A 7,512-nucleotide genomic window follows, 5' to 3' on the forward strand; every position below is an offset into this window, starting at 1 on the left:
CATATAGACATGGTTGGATGGACATAGTCTGTGCAGTGGTAGATTTGCGTGTCGTCATTGTTGGATGGACAAACTCTGTTTTATTGCATGTTGTCATGGTGCGATCGTTGCTCATGGTGTCTGCCACCGGTTAAAACTCGATTAGTTGTTTGACGTCGTGATGTGGCTGGAGTGGAACTAACTGCACCGTTCAACGTTCAAGCAACATGTAAAACGTTCATTGGCCTAGCCACCATCATGACGTCATTTTCATTTGGCACATTGAATATTAATATTTTTTAATTATGATATCCTGTTTTCAGTGAAACTGAATTATTGACAGTCATTCAATAAACGCGACAAGCTGTTTCCATAATCATAATAAATATCTGCTAAACATCAGAGCCAAATGTACCATTCCGAAGCTTGTGTATATAAACCACTGTAATGCATTGTCGATACCAAGTGTTTCCAATCCAAAAAAAGATAATTGCTTCGGACATCACTTTGGTCACTGATATGGAGTGTGGCTGTAACGGTCTTTGCCCCACAACAAAGAATTATAGACCACGCTGACAAATTGCCTGTACAATATTTTCAATGTTTACAGGTTGTATTTAAACCAGTTACGCAAACAAGTAGCATATTTCTGTAGGCATTAAAGGGAGGTGAGGTGAAATGGGTTTCAACATCGCGTCCAATACTAATGCACTTATATAGCGACGTGCATGCACAGTGTGTGCGGCTGCTTGTACCCTTAGTCTGTACTAATGCCAATTTTATAGTGCCAGCCCACTTATATACCATGCCGCAGTTTAACATGAATACCCCACTCAGACACAGTATACTGACTCCGATCCGACCAGTCCTTGTTTTAGCCCCTTAATGCAGATCCCCGGGCGCGTCATACCAAAATACGTTAAATGATGGTACTTGTTGTTACCCTCCGTAATCGTTTATCTTTAAACGTATTTTGGTATGACGCGGCCGGGGAACGGCGGACGCTGTACCACTAGACCACGGAGACGGTCGCATCAAAGGGACGAGATACTTTCTCTTGATGAAAATGAAAGAAATTGGCTTCGGCAACTGAAGGGAAAAACTCCAACAGCATTCCCTGCTGACATGTTGTCCACTATAGTGGATGATGCCCATTCGTTTGCCACTGTTCAGAGGTGGGCAACCGTGTTCTAAAGAGGATGAGAAGGTCCCGAAGATGAGCCAAGATCACGAGGGACCTTCATCTGCCACCACTAGGACAAATGTTGATAAAATACATGATAGGATTGACGACTCACAACACAGCACATAGCGATACAGAAGGCATCTCTCAGGAAACAGTTAAAACTGTCCTGATTCAACGGTACAATGCGCCTTTGCGGAAGTTTGATGCAGACTTGGCTGCAATGCAGGACTGTAGTTTTGGACTCATTGAGCATTCTCCGTAATCACCAGATTTGGCGACTCCCGGTTTCAAACCTTTTTCCAAACTAGACGAAAGACCTGTCTGGCAAGCAATGTGCAAATTACGATGACGTTATTCTGCCGTGGGTGACGTTTTACGCCACTTGGAAGAAGCCTTCTTCACCAGTGGCATTCTGGCACTCCAGTGTCGTTGACAGTGTGTGGACCTCGGAGGGGGCTATGTTGACAAATAATTAGCAACCAACTCCATCCTCATTGTTACATGTGGGCGCAGAGCTTTTCAACCGCCCCTCGTATCCTCCACATGTCCATCACACAACCTTTTGAAAGCTTTTCTTAGGCATTGAATGATGTAACCATGATCAAACTTTGCTTTAGCAAAAGTCTAATGACGTTTAATCACCGTTTTGTACTCTTAGTGAAACCCAACTACCAATACCCAAAACAAATATGAGATTTCAATGCACGGATGTATTGCAATTTGTTTTTGCTCTTATAATGTAAACTAATCTTATGTAATAGTGTCAGTCATTTATACTATCATTTTAACTTCTTTATTGTCAGTACCCGTAGCCTGCGTCACATATCAATACATATTAATCAATTCTTATTCATTTATGACTGAAATGACAAACAACAAAATCGATGACGTTGGCATAGGATACGAACATTGTTAGAAGTACAACCTTGCAATTACATGTATGAAATGTAGCGTAATGAAAATATTATTAAATCGCAGCCTGATAAATGAAATTGATAATTACTTGCAACTAAATCGGATAATGTATTGTTAAAGACTGATAATGATGTGCGTTTTTTAGACAACCATGAGCTATTCACTCATACCCCTACCTTTTAACGAAAACAAACAATGCAAAGGTTTTATTCGAAATAATGTGTTGGGGCGGGATAGATGTCACACAAAATGGTTATGCAATGTGAAAGTAATGTGAAAGCAAATATTTGTACGTGCGTGACATGCACTCATAATAATTGTGATTTCATATGTCTTCATATTGGTCCATTAAAGTTTATGAGAATCCAGAAAACAGCTGACCTCCAGAGATATCATTTATCAATATAATAGTGCTTGTATTTGGTCAAGACCATGAATGATAGATTTATCACGCCACAGGTTTTAATTACATGCCTTTGGGATCAATCAAAATATCAGGTTTGAAAAGGACGAACCCTGACGAGAATCAACAACAAAGCTACAATATTGAATACAATATCGAATATATTTGACAACTTGGTTATACACATTTTTTCTATTTAGTCGACTGTTGTTTGTGCCGTCTATGATCGAAGTTAGACTATTTTTGTTACATATCTTCACAAAGCTGCCGTCATGGGAAAGTAGGTTATTGCTACAGAAGATGGATACATCTGTATTTAGTCAAACTGATTGAACAGTCAAATTGCACTGGTGACTGTGTGACGTATTGTGTTTGCACGCACTAATGTGCATATAGTTGCTTTGTCAAGGCATAAGGACAATTTTCTTCGTATTTCCAAATCTCTTTAATGCCTTTGTATAGTGCACTGGTGATTCACCCTGAAATTTCAATATGACGAGGGCATCACATAATTGAAGCTAATGAGCCGTTATTCCACAAGATATAATCGTAAGTGTTGAGTTGCATGATATATTTCACATCCTTCCATCGATCTGTTCAATGTTTGCCGTCTGTAAAGCATTACTGCATTGAATAATAATTATGTGCTTTCCCATCAACACCAAGGGTAACTTGAATAGTTTTAAGGACATCATATAAATTATTTGATGAGCAGGAAGCGGAGAAAGCGTCAACTTACTGGGATTATAAGTGATTATAAACAACCATTTGAAAATTGGAAAGTAAATGCCCAAATAATGTCAACATCCACATTGGTTTTAGTGTTGCGACCACATTATCAACAGTAATGTTTTGCCATTACTATAACGATAGGATACACGTTCATGTGTTCAAATGTTGTAAAAAAAAGGATTATGAAAGTACAGTAAAAGTAAAAATAGTTCTATAAACGTAAGCAATCTCCATAGAACCATCCCGACTATATCAGATGCGAGTGTATGCGAATCAATATGAAATACAGATACCAGGTGTTCGATACCAAGTTGAGCACAAGCACATGCAGAGACGAGGAAAGTTTTCACTTAAACACGGGTAAAGAAGTGGTACGGCAATGAAGGAAATTCATGTCAGTAGGAGTCCCTGGGTGTCAAAATCAATACTCGGATTTTATTGAGGTACATGTACTAATATCCTAATGGGTAGTCGTGTGGTTAATGCGTACGTTACTCACGCCAAATTAAAGACCATCATGTATAAAATGTGTGATTGAGCTTTTATCATGATCAAACAAGTACGATACCTGCACCTGGTACAAACATAGAAATTCATTTTTTATATATGATATAAATATTGATTCCATTAATCAATGAGTTACAAAAATTACATTAGGAGGCGTTTTTTCAACACTTGTTATTTTTGTAATAAAATAATTTTCCAATCCGTTTCATTTCATTAATGCATGTAGCTACAAATTAATCTTTAACATTTGAGTTCTAACAAAAGTTACATTCTTCCATTACATTGGGTTCGATGTGTATTGATTAATTACAGGCGTTGAACACAAACAATTACATATTTAGAAAGCGTTACTTTTATTCCGCAATCGGAAAATAATGTGTGTGAGTGTTTGTTGTTTAATACCACGTACACTCGGCAATATTCCAGCCTTATGACTGTGGGCCACGCAATCCAGTGATCAATATCATAATCAACGATCCACGCCGACTTGGTACGTTAACAACCTACCATCATGCATGTAGGTTGGTACCCATTCTATCACGGAATCCCCACCGGTTTGCAATTCAATCGCCTTACGTCTAGCAATATATCGGGTGATGGGGACACATTCTACCTCGGGACCGCACGGGGAAATTATGTACCTGCACTGATCCAGTACGAAGAGGTCGCATAGTGGTTAAGCCACGGAGATGACCGAGAACGAATGTATGTGACTATGTAGGGGTTTACACCACGTGAGGAACAATCTCCTGTTGAAGTTATTATAACAAAATTATTGCAATGAAAAAATGAAAATAATAAGTGCACTATGCAGCCAATATGTACGATTATAATAATCATACCAAAGACACATGAAGCTTTGCCAGATTTTATTGTGTGTTTTCCAAATATTGGTGGGTGAGTTTACCGCCGCCTTAAGCAGTAATTCCCGTTAAGTATTCGAGTTTGATGTGGAAGGAAAGACCGACGTGATGCACGTTTACCACTTCCGTGAAACCCGCGAGCACGTGTATTGTGCTGAGAAACCTGGAAATACATGTAATATATGAGCGTTAGCCGAGCCCATTTTAAGCATGGAGTATAGATATCAAATATGTACGACATGTGTTATTAATGCGTGTATTAATCTCAGTAGATGTCGGTTTATAAGTCGGTCTCATTCTCGTGAACATTGGCGTGAAAGACGGGTATTTCATGGCATAATCACTGAATGTGTCCATGGTCAAATAGTACCAAAAACGGTAGCAAAAGTATTGGATAGTGTTTCTTTACTAAAGGAGAACTTGTTGCAGGCATGTGAGAGTGGACACTCGGACACAAACCGACAAACAGGGATGTCGGGCCACATGGAGTCGTAGCTGGAATAACGACATCGATGACTACAGATAACATACATATGTATCATATGACTTAAACATTCATGGTTTTGATATTACCATACGCTGAATATATGTTGTATCTAAACATAGAATGATTTCGCTCAATAGACATAGAGTGAGAGAGTGAGTATTATTTTACGCCGTTTTTAAGCAATATTCCTGCAATATCACGGTGGAGGACACCAGAAATGGGCTTCACACATTGCGCCCATATGGGAAATCGAACTCGGGTCTTCGAACGCTTTAACCACTAGGCTACCCCACCGCCTCAAGAGACACAAAGCTTTAGACAGACACTAGTATATATGATACAGTTGTATCTTGTGACAAGTACTGCTCAAACTCCATGTTCACATAGAAGGCGTTAACGCCGTCGGTTTAAAATTTCCAAGCTTTGAATACTCAATAACCACCGCAAATGATGTGTATCGACAATGTAAAATACTATAGTTATCAATGATTCTCTTTCTTTGTTAACTCTCACAATTGTGAGCCAAACAACTTCACTGTTATCAAGAAAAGATTTATGTGTTTCCAATCATTTTGAACAACAGCTTGTCATTAACCAGAGAGCAACGTAGACATCAATTCAGTTGACTGTGTCAGCGACCACACCCACCTCACTGTCCCTGATGAATGTGACACCCTTGCTTCACGGCAGAACAAGGAATGGTAGGTCAAGTCGTCTGATCGCAGAGGCGTTGGTCACGTTAAATCAGGAAAGTTCGACATTTTGATAACACGGAACTGCATCTTTGTCACATGACACACACTGACTTATTTCATCCTCCAAGCTTTTAACAGACAAGCTTCAAACAAAAATGACAGCACTGGTATGTTCGATTCAAGTCGTTCCAACATTTAATGATTTGTATCAACGTGAATTATATAATACACATTTCAATTGCCTAGACACACATGTCATGGATAACAGTTGAAACGATTTGACCTGGATTGCATCCAGCATACAACATGCTTAACGATCCGTGTTCATAAAAATAAAGAAACATTTACAATAAAACAATAAAACAATAAACAATTATGTATGTGAACAATTATCTTGACATCTGGCGTTCACCGGTCCTACTTCCAGGAGGGTGACCCTCTCGCCGTGTGAGTGGAGGCCAACAATGGGGTAGAACCCCCCCCCCCCCCCCCCCCCCCTTCGGGTGGCGGTCAGGGGAGGAGACGTGTAGATCTGAAATGTCAACAGATTCATGTTCGAAAATGATTAAAAGATGGCTACATGTCCTTCATAGTGGGTGCATATATTAATGTTTAAAAAAAATAGAGGTTCACCGCTTCAGTTAAATGTGACAGTGTTTTTGGACATGTTCAGTAAACAGGCCATTACTTCTCCAACACTGACTCTTCCATTCGTGTTCCGAGGAAACCCAGTAGCCACATAGATCCTGGAGTCAAAAGCGGGCCATTCAACAATATACTTTCAACTGTCTACAACATTACATATGGGTATAACATCGCCTTTAATAGACCTGAGTATGTTCGATACCATGGTGCGTCCGTTTCCCGTTGGAGGATAGCCTATACAGTGATTTACCACATTTGTTAAACCCGCGAGCAGGTTCTTGTGCGGACAAATCCAATCACGATAAAAACATATATTTAACCAATTCAATATCTTTCTCACAAAGCCACCGTATGATGTCACGTCAGTTGAGCTTTCTGGTCAGGCAATCACGCAGCGTTGAAGCTTCTAATGTATCGGCAATGACGAGCGAAACCTTCGGAGCTCCATGCCTTATTCCTGATACTCAAATGGGTAGTTCCGAATTGAGAATCATAAGATTCCTGTTATGGTTTGGATAATTTATACCTTGTCGCTTCTGAGTGTTAAGAATCAAAAGGTGTCTTTACGTTTGTGTTTTGCGACAGACAAATGACACCAGAAAGCTTAGTGTTGGAAAGCTGACATTAGATTTGAAACGAGGTGCACCTAACATAACCTCCAAATTCAGGGTTTGCCAGGTGTTTTCCTGCGAGGTATCGAATGAGAGTAAAATATCTGAAAACAGTTAAGGATTATGAATAGTGCGAATCCGGGATTCCAACCCACGATCGTTGGATTTAGGGTTGCAAGTCTGCACAGCAGTTCGTGACACTTTAACCGCCTGGGTCGCTCCTATGTCTATAGCATCGCATCGACGTGTTACGGAATGTGTATTTTACAACCTAAGCAACATGATATGCTTATACCACAGTATGAATTCTAAACTTGGAAATCGTGGAGAGACTTTTTCTTCTGATGATTATTAGGCTTCTATGCGTATGACATCGTATCAACCTGTTACGGAATATGAATTTGTACTTCACACCTAAAACAATGTGATACTGTTAACATGTCTTGACGACGGCCATACACATGTGAGGACATAAGTGTCCGTTAAATG

This window comes from Haliotis cracherodii, unplaced genomic scaffold, assembly GCF_022045235.1.
Source record: "Haliotis cracherodii isolate W230 unplaced genomic scaffold, xgHalCrac1.p SCAF_8, whole genome shotgun sequence".
NCBI classification, from domain to species: domain Eukaryota; kingdom Metazoa; phylum Mollusca; class Gastropoda; order Lepetellida; family Haliotidae; genus Haliotis; species Haliotis cracherodii.